The sequence below is a fragment of the Budorcas taxicolor genome, chromosome 19, assembly GCF_023091745.1.
Source record: "Budorcas taxicolor isolate Tak-1 chromosome 19, Takin1.1, whole genome shotgun sequence".
Lineage (NCBI taxonomy): Eukaryota > Metazoa > Chordata > Mammalia > Artiodactyla > Bovidae > Budorcas > Budorcas taxicolor.
In genome coordinates, this window is record NC_068928.1 from 23,435,369 (window position 1) to 23,448,879 (window position 13,511).

The 13,511-nt window shown below is 37.1% G+C and overlaps 1 protein-coding gene across 2 annotated transcripts in view; it reads left to right on the forward strand.

Annotated features, from left to right (window-relative positions):
* PAFAH1B1 (platelet activating factor acetylhydrolase 1b regulatory subunit 1) overlaps positions 1–13,511 on the forward strand; it is a 64,742-nt gene that overhangs the window by 15,199 nt on the left and 36,032 nt on the right. The window lies entirely within an intron of this gene.

Sequence of the window (13,511 nt, forward strand, 5' to 3'; positions counted from 1 at the left end):
GTTATTGTTTATTATTGCCCTTGTACTTTTTATAGTGAAGAAATACTTTCCTATTGATGTCTTTATAAACAATGGGGGAAAGGTATAGCTAGAGAACTGCAGTCGTCAAGAAAAAGTGCCTATTCAGAGGCTGCAAATGGATAGTCCAGGATTCAGATTAGAAATGTGTTTTGTCTGCTCAGATTTTTGTTTTTAATTAGATTTACTTTAAAAAAAAAAACACACAGTTCTACCACTGTTGCTTTATTTCTAGCTGATTCACACTTTTACCTGCCTAGTTAGTCTCTGTATTTGATTTGTAATCTATTTAAAGCAGTTTATAAAGATGCATAAACTACAAAATACCACAAATTAAAAACAAAGAGAAAAAAGAAACAAAGGGTAGGGATAAAACAGAATCAGAATCTAGGCCAAAAAGGTCTGTCACAGCGGTCTTCCTGCAGGCAGAGAGCACAGATTTGACTGAACTTTCTATGTGGTGGCAGGAGGAAAAAAATACCAGTTAGGTTATTTTTCACAGTGTCCTTAAGATAAAAGTGAACCAATTAGTTCAGAAAGGTCACTAACATTTGGTACTCTCAGACTGTAATTTCTCATAGGGGTCCTCATAAAGAAGATTATGTGTAATTATCATTTCCATCATCAACATCTCTAAGGTAGATACATGTCTAGTATTTAACAACACTCAATATGGGAATACCAACCACGTCATATGAGTCAAGTCTGAATGAGTGGGTGGATTGTTTGACCGATGGATAGCGTTTCCCTCAATCCAGTTTTTTTTTTTTTTGCCGGGGAGGGGAGGGGGCGGGGCCTTTTTTTTTTTTTTTTTTTTTGCGCCTCAATCCAGTTTTGATACATATTGAGATTAAGCTTCTTGGCAAGTACCTGAAGTGCGGGTGTTCCATACTTTAGGCACAGACCATTTATATGTAGGATTTAAGTAGTTTTGTGAAAACTTAGTTTTACCCAAATAAACTTTGTGGGAGTGCTTGTAGATTCCTATCTGCTACATTCCTGCCTTATTTGAGGGTGTAAGGAGCAGCATTCTTCCATAATATCCCAAACTGGTAAAGTCATTAAGAAATAGAGTTAAAGAAAAAGGGGGGTCAGTACACAGCTCTGTTTTATGCTGCTGAAAACCAGTTGCTTCAGCAGACCATTGCTATAACAGTGGACTCCTGGTAAATACAAGGAGGTGTTTTTATTTATGTCGGGTAATAGATATGCCTCAGCTTTTTAGCAGTACTGTATTTTTTAATTGCTTAAAATAATTTTACATTTGGTTATTTTTTTCATATTATAGTCAACATATTATTTCCTTTCTTCTAAAACCTGCCTTGGTAGGTCCTCAGTAAAAAAAAAAACTGAATAATTGACACTAAGAATATAGTTACTTCTCAGTGTTGCAGTGGAGGAAAGCATTGAATGTGGATAGTAGTAAACTAGAAATCAGTTCAGTTGAGATAAAATGAAAGTTTTCCAAGTGGATTATGGCCAGTTGTCTTTGGTGGTAAAGATCCTCTAAAGGGGATCCACCTTTAGGACCAAGATCATATCCTTGAGAAATCCATCTTTAAAACCAGGAGCAAGTAGTAGACCAGGTCAAAAAGAAAAATCGCACTTTTGCATAATTCCCTTTTGACTGTAAAGCTCTTTTTTCCCCCAAGTCATTGTTAACTGCTTCCATCCTAGTTCAGCCCTCTCTTACTTTCTACTTAGAGCCTGCCCTTTCTCTTTTATTTCCTGTACGTTATCTCGAAAGCAATCATCATGGAACATCAATTTTAGAACATTGCTCTGTTCTTAAGAATTGCAGTGATTCCTGCATTGTTATAATTTCTTTGGGCTATCTGCATCAGTATTCACTGTAACTTGTACTTTTTTTAAAAAAAGGCAACAGAACAATATGTTTTCTGTTATTGTTTGTATGCTTAGAAGTATTAGTGAACTTTTTCCTCTGAGTTTTAAGGTAATGGATTTGTGTGTGTGACTTTGGTTAAGTTTATCTAATTGTCACTTGTTCTTTGCATTTTTAAACAAAACCAGAAGAGTAATTAATATGTGCATTAGAAGATTAAATGATCTTTAATTTTTAAAGTTTTATTATAAAGTTGAGACAGGCCATTGATTTTCTACAGGATTTTTAAATTGGTTTACTTTTATGACATTAGTTTTAAATCTTTTAAAAGAAAAAAATTACATCAAATCCAGCTCTAAGCAGCTGGATTTAAATGTATTTTATTGCCCATATTTCAGAATTTGAAAAAGAGTGATGGGAATAAAGTGATAAAATACATCTTTTATTTCTGAGGACATGGTAAATTTTTAATCTCAGTTTTACTGTGATTCCTGTAGCAGACATAGAAATGCTTACTCGATCCCTACTGTGTGTGGATTACCATAATATTTGGTAGACACACAATGAGGAATATGTCAGATTTGCAGCTTTGGAGGAGTGTTGTTGAGAAAACATTAAGGCAGATAATTACTGTGTGCTGTGAGAAATGTTAAATATGTGTATGTACAAAGAACTATGAAATCTCAGAGAAGGAGGGAGTTACTCTGGTTAATTTTTTTTTTTTTTTGTCAAAACTAGGTCCCTCAGCTAGTTGCTGAGAGTTTTGTTAGTGGTGTTTAAATACCATTGATAAGCGTTAGATTGAATTTGTGGAATTGCCATTATCAACAGTTTTGTATGGTTTAATTCTAATATGTATGGCAATTAAAAAAACGTAGTTAATACCGTTTGCTAATACTACTTGACAGTGGCTATATAATTGATATTTTATTAAAATAAAGCTTTTGAATGTTGAAGAATACTGAAGAAATGTGATGTTTTTGGAAAACATTTTAAAGCTCACTTGGTTTCTTTCTTTTTTTTAATCACATATGAAAGAATTTTATTGACTAAATTGCTTTGGACTTATGAATTATTGTATAATTGCTTGTAACTGTGGAACTACACTTACTTGATGTGGAAAATTTTGCTTTCAAGGCTTGACTCCATTCAAACACTAGAGAGGCAGATTCAGTTCAGTGTTTGCCCCTGAGGAGATAAGTCTGATACTAGAGACGGCATGTTGGAGAAGGCAGTGGCACCCCACTCCAGTACTCTTGCCCGGAAAATCCCATGGATGGAGGAGCCTGGTAGGCTGCAGTCCATGGGGTCGTTGAGAGTTGGACACGACTCAGTGACATCACTTTGACTTTTCACTTTCATGCATTGGAGAAGAAAATGGCAACCCACTCCAGTGTTCTTGCCTGGAGAAGCCCAGGGACGGCGGAGCCTGGTCGGCTGCCATCTATGGGGTCGCACAGAGTTGGACACGGCTGAAGCGACTTAGCAGCAGCAGCAGCAGAGTCGGCATGTATATAGTTATAAAGAATGTGGGAGGCAGCCCAGCGTAAAATCTGTGATTTTTCAAATTTTATCTTAACAGTGGAAACTTCTCCAAAAAAACTTGTGTGCAGAAATCCAGTATGTGAACAGATTAAAAAACAGAATCCTGCCCTCTTGGCCTCCCTTCTGTCCTCATTCCTACTGTTCTTGAAACCTTTTGTATGGAAGTAAAAAGCAAACCGGATTTGAATCCTGGCCTGGCCACTGTTTCACATTTTGACCTTGATACATGCTCTAACCTTAGTGAACTTGTTTCCTCATCTGTTAAATAAGTGTATTTGTGTTTTTGTTTTTGTTTTTTGCTGAGAGTTGTAAGAATTAAATATTTCAGGAAAAGAGCCTAACCTATAAAGTCATTCTGTAAATGGTAGCTGTTAGGATGATATGTATATGGCACAGTGAGGTTAAAGACTAGGCAGTAAGCTGCTCCAGTGAGAACAGTCTATCCAAAGAAGGAGTCACAGAGGTGATGATGAGTTGCCTTTGGGGTGAATCTTGAAGGGAAATGGAAAATTGCAAGACATACGGGTGGCAGATACCCAAAATGAAATATTTCTATAATGAAGACTTGGGCATGAGGAATGCTGCCTCTTTATACCTTTCTGGAGATAAATGGCCTCACCTGAGTTCAGCCTGACTTTTCTTTACATGCTTTGATTCACACTTTAGTTTTTTTTTTTTTTTTACACTTTAGTCTTAAGCAGGCTTAAGAGAAGGCAATGGCACCCCACTCCAGTACTCTTGACTGGAAAATCCCATGGACGGAGGAGCCTGGTAAGCTTCAGTGCATGGGGTCGCAAAGAGTCGGATATGACTGAGCGACTTCCCTCTCACTTTTCACTTTCGTGCATTGGAGGAGGAAATGGCAACCCGCTCCAGTGTGCTTGCCTGGAGGATCCCTGGAGAAAGAGCCTGCTGGGCTGCCTTCTATGGGGTCGCACAGAGTCAGACACGACTGAAGCGACTTAGCAGCAGCAGCAGCAAGCCAGGGTGAGAGTTGCTGACTTTCCTTGGTTAATTAAATTGGCTGCTTAAGTAAAGGAAAAAGAATGCTAAACCTGAATTTGTAAGCCATGTCTTGGTTATAATGTAATCATGCATTTATAGACAAGTTCTTCCTAACTGCAGTTGCAGTGTGTGCTGTGATTAGTTGATCAGTCATCTCTGACTCTTTGTGACCACATGGACTGTAGCCTACCAGGCTCCTCTGTCCACAGGGATTCTCCAGGCAAGAATACTGAAGTGGGTTGCCATGCCCTCCTCCAGGGAATTTTCCCAACCCAGGGATCAGACCCAGGTCTCCTGCATTACAGGCAGATTCTTTATTGTCTGGCCTACCAGGGAAACCCACCAGGGAAGCAATTGCATTAGTGTATTGAAAATTAGAATCCTATGTCCTCCTTTGAGGTCTTAATGTAGATCTTTGTAAATATTTACTTCAGTAGGTAGGTGAGGGGTTTTTTTTTTTTTTGCTTGAGATTCAGATTAATGAGATTATTGCTGTGAATAAATTCAGGTGGATGCATTTGGACTTTTGAGGGGAAAAAAACTTAGAAAATTAGTTTCTAGGAAAAGCTGATAAACTCATAATTGGATACTTTTTCTGCCTCAACAGTGATTTTTCTTTTATATAATAGTCAAATTTTAGGTAAAACATCTCAGTGTGATAACGAATGAAAGGGTATTAAAGTAGAGGAGATATGGAAATATTTATTTTAGTTTCTTTATCTCTTCCTGTGTGTGTGTAAAATCATATAGCACTTACTGTGTACCAGGCACTGTTCTAAGCACTTTCTTTACATATGTCAAATCATTTAATCCACCTGACAGCCCTATGAAAGAGATTCTACTGTTATTAACATTTAAAGTAGCTTGTACCGGGTAACTTCATTTGTCTAGATAAGGGGGTTTGCAAACTATGTCTGACAAGCTGGATCCTCCCTTCAGTTTTTAGTGGTGGGAAAGAAGTTGGTAAAAATTTGTTCTGTAAACATTTTTATACAATTCCACTTCTAAAATAATTTCCAGTTTTAATTTTATAAATTAATAAGTTACGTGAAATTGAAATTTCAGTGTCTATAAAAGCTTTATTGATACGGAGACACAGATACTCCACATATTGTTTATTGTTGCTTTCTTGCTGCAGAAACCATAAGGTCAGCAAAACTTAAAATATTTATCTATACTGTCTATCCATTTATAAAAAGTTTGCTGACCCCTGGTCTAGATACAAAGGAGAAGAGATAGGATGAGACAAAAGCATAAAATAATACAGTTAACAAAAGAATGTATCTTTATTAGAACATTCCAGGAAGACTAGGACTAGATAGAGTTGTGTAATGAACAAGCCAGCAGTATTTTCTTCTTGAAGGATTAAAAAAAACAAACCTTTAATAACAGCCTAACTATAATGAAAAAATGCTTAGTTACTTCAAAGTGTTGTATTGACTTTTTTTTCCTGTTAGTATAAGATGTCTCCTCAAGATATGTCTGAAAGGGTTTGTAAATATTTATTTGAATTTGGGTGACAGTTGTTGCAGTTACCTTTGAACCCTGAGTACCTTGGCCTCCTGATTTGATTTTTGCTCTTGGAGCTCCTCTGAGTTCTGACACTGAAGATTTCTTGATTTCCCCTTCTTTTATAATTTTGCCTTTGGCCCTTTAGGACTGGTTACAGTCTGTAATGTTGACTATATGGTTCTCTACTGAGGATGTGTATCAGAATCATCTGGAGAAAATTTTAAAATCTCTATGGCACCTCAGAATTGCTAGGATAAGGCCTAGCATGATTATTTTCAGGAATTTTCTCAAGTGGTTCAAATGTAGACTCATGGTAAAAATCCATAGTTAACCCCACTTCTCCTTCAACTACTTTTAGAAAATCTAATTTGAAAAAAATACAAATGTGGCATTCATTGTTTTGTGTCCCAGAGGTGTTTCTTAGCCTAAAGAATCATTGCCTAAATTTATGTAGACTCATAGTAGAGGTCATCAGCATCAGTTTGGTGAATTCATTTTTTACTTTGATGTCATTCAGTGTAATAATAGAATGCAAGTCGGAATTTTTGTTAGAGAGCAGGTAGTATAATTCAGTATTGTTTATCTTTATGAGAGAGACACATTGGGCATCATAGGATCCCAGTGAACCTAGAAATAATGGATTCAGTGAAGTAGAGCACAATTTATAGGAGACTTAATACTTTTAGGAGGAATAGTTTATATTCCAGGACTGTTTCGTTTCATCAGTGGTTCTGTCAGGCTGTATGTCTGTAAAACAACCTTTTAAATAGATCTTTTCCTCGTTTTCATTTAGGTATATTTTGACATCAGAGTGAATTTAAAAGGAAAAAAGTGACCTGCAATTTCTAAAAGCATATTAAAACAGCAAATAGTTGTCTTTTTTCACATTCTGTTTCGCTGTTGATAGACACAAACAGTTGTATCACACAGAAAACTGATTTGAGATAAAAAGCAGTAGGAAGGGATATACATACAGTCAAATCTAACCGGGTCAGAATTCCACTTGGAACCCTCAGGTGTTCAAAATGGCTTCATGCCTTAAGTCAAAGAAGAGAAAGATTTTAGTCAACAAAGAAGTGATCTTTGATCATCGGTCAACAGGTGATCACTGTGGGGACAAAGATTATATCTTGCATGTATTTGGTGGGTGTGTTAGAAGAATGAGAAGGCATCCTGATAAATGTCCGTAAAGGGAAAGCCAAGAATGATGAGGTAGACAGGCCAAGAAAAAAGAAACAAGGATAGGAAGGAGAAGAGCTGAAAAGTCCGCAGTAATGAGATGGTGCTTATAAGTTGCAGTGGCAGTGGATATCAAAGACTCCACTTGCAGTGGAGAGAGTGACAATGAAACAGAGGATAGGCGAGTTCTCAGTTATCTGTTTTGCGCCTCAGTAGCCTTTTTTTGATGCTGAGCCTCTAATACTTTGGCCACCTGATGCAAACAGCCAACTCATTGGAAAAGACCCTGATGCTGCAAAAGATTGAGGGCAGGAGGAGAAGCGGGCAACAGAGGATGAGATGGTTGGATGGGTGGCATCATCGACTCAATGGACCTAAGTTTGAGCAAATTCTGGGAGATCGTGAAAGACAGGGAAGCCTGGTATGCGACAGTCCATGGGGTTGCAAAGATTCAGACATGCTGAGTGACTGAACAACAAGCCTTTTGTTCAGGACGTTTCTCTTGTCTATTTTAAGTAGGACTCAGTTTTTTATATTTGATAATCCTTAAGGGCGTTGATTTCCCTGGTGAGGATCCAGGGAGTAGAATTTAAGCAGTATGAGGGGTGAAGAGTATTCATTCCAGTAGAGTTTAGTGATAGGCTAAGGCTATAATATTAATGTCTGCTATATTATTATAACAGAACCAAGGGCTTGGGGGCATATTATTAGGGTTCTCCAGCCAGACACCCAGTAGGATTTAGGTATATATCGAAAAGAAAAAGTGACTACAGTCAATCTCTGGGAGAGGGAGAGAACAGAGGGAGAGATTTTAAGGAATTGGCTTATGTGGTTGTGAAGGTTGGCAAGTCCAAAATGTAACTGGCTGGTGACCCAGGGAACAGTTGATGTTGCAACTCCCAAGTCCAGAGGCAGTCTGCTGGCCTTGCACAGCTTTCTTTTCAGGCCTTCAACAGATTGGATGAGGCCCAGCCACACTGGAGGGTAATCTGCTCTACTCAGAGTCTACTGTTTTAAATGTTGATTTCCCTGGTGGTCCACTGGCTAAGGGTCTGCGCTCCCAATGCAGGGGGCCCAGGTTTGATCTTTGGTCAGGGAACTGGATCCCATAGGCTGCAGCTAAGAGTTTTTAAAAGAGAGAAAGAAAAAAAATACTATTTCTACTTTCTTCATTATAATTTAAAGCAGTGGAGCATCTATTTGCAACACTTGCCTTTAATACTAAGAGTTACTAGACTTGATATTGGTATGAGTGATTCTCAGTAGAAAAGGTGGTATCTTAATCATTGGCCCAAAGCTAATTGAAAAAATGCAAAATATTTTGAATATAAATTTTGGATGAATGACTTAAATCTTGCAAAATGAGATATAGTAGACAGCTGTAGCTAATAGCGAAGTGAGGAAATGGTGTAGCTATTGGAAGAATTTTGCTTTTACAGAAGATGAACTGTGCCTTCACTTAGTCCATCCCTCATTGATGACCCAACCTGGTCCTTTTTTGCTTTAGTTTTTGTTATTGCTTGCCAGCAGCAGGTCCCGGTGAATCGTGGGCCTCCAAGCTGAAAGAGAATGAGAACAGGTGGACACTGAAGCCTAGGTATTTGATGAAGAACTTTCAGTGATCTAGTGTTTTCAAATTGTGGGGGTGGGGAAAATCTAACTTCTTCATATTAATTAATCACGCAGCACAGGATACTGCAGGGACCATTAATGTTTTAATTACTTTTGACATCTTTGTTTTATTAGAAAACAACCTCAAAACTGTAGAAGCTTATCTCTGTAAGTGGAGAGGTGAGGAAATCACAAAAATTGATGAAAGGAAATGAAGTTGCTCTTGAGGGTACTTTGTTGTCTGATGCAGTCTTACAGAATTAAACTGTAAATTTAAAAATTTAAATTTGACTGGGGTGTTTTTCAGAATAGGCAATGCATTAATTTCATAGGTAAGTATACTTTTTTTATTATTTGACTGCATTGGAGTATAGCATTAATGATATAGTTTAAAACTGTTTTTACATATAATAATAGTCAAAGTCAAATATTGAGAACTTAGAGAAATCAGTAACCTCATGTTTCGTGCCATGATACCAAGCATTACTTGGTGAAGTGAGGACGAATTTGCTGGCACACCCAGTATGTCCACCACTGTTTAAATGGATGAGTGATGGTCCTCCTTCTTACTTCTGTTCAGTGAGGATGGTGCAAGTCAGAACATATATGTTTATGTTCTGTTGGGTTTATTATACAGAAATCAGGATGATTTTGATGGTGCACACAATTTGTGGATGGTGAGGGGAGGAGAAGACAGAACAAGTGAAAAAAAATTTTTATCCAAGGAGCCAGGACCCTGTTTTGGGAGATGACCAGTTTTCGTTTCTCATGAAGCACATAGTTTATTGGCAAACAGGAGATTTTTATTTAACTCTAGAAAGCTAGTATGGAAAGGTACTCAGTAACTCTTGACAACAGCTTCTGCCTTTGCGCGTTGCTATATCTGGATTGTTATTTGTATTAGGGTTAGGAGCTGTAACCTGCTGTCCCAGGGAGGTAGGTAACCTGCATTGTTGAGCGACAGGCACATGAGACCAGGAGCCACTGGCAGCCCCTTAGTGTAAAAGTCTTAGGTGAGTTTCTTAAAGTCGTCTCCATCTCATGTTAATGGTAAGTGAGCCTGCCCGTTGGCATTCTTTATGTCAGTGCACCTCTACTGCTAACATGTAATTGCCTCCTTATGTTTTCCCTCATGTACATCCTTTATATTCTATATTGTTTTCCCCTCTTTCATAAACTCCTAGTTAGCAAGAAACAGTGTACAAAATAGATTATTGATATTTTATAAAAGTTTTGATAAGTGTGAAACCTATGTTATTAACACACTGAAACAGAATGAGAGGAACTTAAATTAGTAATTCACTGACTAAGATTATTTTTTAATACTCTGTTTATTTCCTGTTTTCTGTTTTTACTTTTCCCCTTTCTCTTTCTGTGGTGAGGTACTTACCTAAGCCATAATAAAGGATGTTGTCTAGGAGAGTTGCTTTGGTGTGGCAGGAAACTGTATGTTGTGTTAGAATGTAGAATGCTTAAGAATTCTGCGTTCCAAAAAACATACTGAAGAAGCCTCTGTTTCTAGCGCTCAGGCAACACAGATCTGATCTCTGAGAATGTCTGGATATTGACATGCATGCTAATGGATAAACCAAACTCTTCTTTGAAATATGTTTGTGATACATGCAAGTAGCTTAGAGGGGATTGTTGGAGTACTGCCAAAATATATTTCAAAAATGAGAAGTCTTTTCGCTCATTATGTTGACTTTGGAAGGATTTGTGAACCCCCCTTAAAATGCATGTATGTATTAATATTTTATCTTCATATGTGCTTTTTTGAGGGAAGAGTTCTTGCCTCTTCATCACCTTGTCAAACGAATTTAGTGACTCCCCAAAAGATTTAGGACTCCTCCCCAGGTGGTATGAAAATACTGCCTAGTTAATTTGTACTGTTGGTTATAAATATAGATTGATAATAAATTGTTGTAATGAAAACATTATTAACCTATAGTAGTAAATAATAACATATAATTAGCAAATCGAGACGTTTCAAATTTAATCATCCTACTCTCTGACATACCACCTTTCAAGTGGTCTCCTGGGAAATAGAAAACTCTGCTTTCTTGATCCCTCTACTCTCTGTTTTCCTTTTCAGTTTTCACTTTCTGCACAATGGCGCTGAGGCTCTTTGATCCATTGTTTCCAATCTCCTCATTATGCATTCATCACACATACCCTGTAAACCTTCAACCCAATCCTAGATCTCTCAATGTGTGACTTTTCTGTTTCTGTAGCCAGACAACTGCCAAAGAAAAGTCACATGTTTGTAAGATTGTCACCACCAAAAGTTCGTGGTCTCCAATCTTAAAAATGTCCGTCCTGTACTTCCTGTTGTATTTTTTTGTCCTCTTTCTTCATAGCAGCTATTTCAAGGCTCTTAATGCCTTCTTCCTTACTCCCCCTACCCAGCAAGTGACCTCATTTCCTATTTTCCTGAAATAAAAAGATTTCACGTTTTTCTCCTTCATAATAACAGTAGAAGAGGTAAGTCATTTTTCTATCTAGATCTCTCATTCCGTTTTCTTCCTCCTCCTCCCATTGAGTATTTCTCTATTCTGATTTTTGTTTAAATATGGAAAACTTCAGACCCATAAACAAAAGTAGAGAAAATTAACCATTCATGTACTCATTACCCAGCTTCAACAGTTAACAACTCAAAGCTAATATTTTTTCATATATATCCCTCCATCCACTCTTCCAAAATTTTTTAAAGCAAATCCTAGACATCATTCTACTGATAAAATTTTCATTGTATATTTTTAAATGACTTAAAAATAGTCACAATACTGTTATCCCTTGAAACAGTCACAGTTATTCTTTAATATCATTAGACATTCAGTCAGTGTTCACATATCCCCAAATGTTTAATTGGTTTGTTTCACAAATATTATTTATACTTAAAAAAAATTTAGATCTAAGTAAGGTCAGTGTATTCCAGTGGTTATATCAATTATCTCCTTTAATCTATAGGTTTCCCTTTCCAGCTCTCTCTCTCTGTCTCTCAGTTTCCTTGAAATTTATTTGAAGAAATTGGGTCATTTATTTTATAGGGTTTTTCACAATCTGGATTTTACTGGTTACATCTCTGTGGTGTTTTTCACATATTCTTCGGCCCTTTATGCTTCTTGGTAATTGATAGTTGGAGCCAGAAACTTAAACAGATTCAGATTTGATTTTGTGACAATACCTTATAGGTGTGTGGTGTTACTCTGTCAGGGGATACATCATGTCTGGTTGTTTGTCTTTGGTTAATTAGGTGGTGAAAATGGTGATACTAAAATTATTCATTCCTTTATTTCTCCTGTGTCTTTTTTTCCTTCCACCATTAACATTTAAGCATCTTGCTAGGTTGAGAAAAACAACAATCCATAAAAACTGCTTTTCAATACTTCCATCTGTTTCTAAGATATTTATGGTAACCATCTTCATCTTTGTGCACTCATCAGCCCATTTGATTATGGGTGTTGCAATGCTGAACCATGCTCTTATACCGTTTTACTGAAGTTTATTCTCATCAGGGTTATCAGTGAACTGTATAATGAATGAAACAGACCCATTTCATACCTTATTTTGCTTGACAGTTGGATAACTTTGGGTACTGTTGATGGTCTCTCCTTAAAATATTCCCATATTGACTTGTGACATATTGCGTCTCCTTTTGACTTCTATTCCTTTAGTTGCTTCCTCAGCCTCTGCTGTAGACTCTAAGTGTTAGTGTTGCTCTGCCTGGCTCTAGTCAGTTATACCATCTCTGAGCAGATAAGTAACAAACTTTTTTTTCCCCCTTAGGTTGGTTCTTTTTAGAGCTGACATATCTAAAGATGGAATGAGTCACACTTCTTCATCCCTTCACGTGTAGTTCTACTTAGTTCAGCTTGTTTCTAATCTAGAAGTTTTTTGAGTTGACCCCTTGGCTGACCTTTTGCTCTCGCCCTTCGGGTTCTCTTTAACAGCTCCTGTTCTAGTGTAGGTCTCCATTTTCATTGCTGCAAATGTCTTACCTGGTTTCTTCCTTTCCTGTCTTTATGGTCCTTTCTTCACTATAGAAATGAGAGTGATTTTTCTTTTAAAAAAAGGCAGGGGTTCCCCATTATTCCTAGGATAAATTGTAAAGACCAGAGCTTGTTTTCTGGCCTAGCCTGTCCTTATTATCTCTTCAGCTTTATGTTGAATCATCATCATCTGCTCTTTGGAAATCCTTGTCACACATTTCACACTGTTTTAACTGCTTGGCTGACTCTTCCAGAAGACTGTAACTTCTTCAGTGTAAAGACCAAGAAGTCTTTTCTTTGCCCTCATTAAACATGATGTCTGGTTCATTGTGTTTAGTGTACGTTGAATGGATAAATTTGTGCAGTACATTCAATGATTTCTTTATATCTTAGCTTTATCCTGATTAGGTCATGCTAATGTTCTATAACTATAGTAATTCTTGTACATTAATTTGCTTTTTTTGTCTAGAGGTAGTCTCTCCATAGTTAAACTGAACCTTGTAATGTACATAATATTGTGGAGTTTTTTCATTTTTGTTGCTTCTTTTTCACTCTGATTTATATGATTAATGCTCTGTCAGTGGGTTACTATTGTCCCAGTAATAGAAATCTGTAGACAGTTCACATAGTCACCAACATAAGATAATCCTGTTGAACCTTCTTGTTAGAGTATATGAGTTCCTAGGTGGTTTGGCTTGGTGTGACAATTAAGACTTAGAAAAGTGAGGCTAAAATTTTAAGTGTTCAATCCTGTGTTGTTCAAGTGTCAACTATATTTTCCAATTACAGTGGAAATTCTGTCTAGCTAT